The following is a 205-nucleotide window of genomic DNA, read 5'->3' as shown; positions in this document are numbered from 1 at the left end:
TGTGGGGTTGTTAACCAATGTCATAAAACAGCATGTGTGTTACTGTTACAAGAGAAACTATCTGTTCTGTAAGCCTTCACCTGAAGTACAATAAAATATTAAAAAAAACAAAAAAAAAAAACAAAAAAAAACTGGCAGTTTGAGCCAGTTAGCTCAACTGGCTAGAGCATGGTAGCCAAAATAATGTGTGATCCCAGCATGGGCT

This window comes from Trichechus manatus, unplaced genomic scaffold (genome assembly GCF_000243295.1).
Source record: "Trichechus manatus latirostris isolate Lorelei unplaced genomic scaffold, TriManLat1.0 scaffold00154, whole genome shotgun sequence".
Taxonomy (NCBI): Eukaryota; Metazoa; Chordata; class Mammalia; order Sirenia; family Trichechidae; genus Trichechus; species Trichechus manatus.
Note: the sequence above shows the minus strand (reverse complement) of the source record.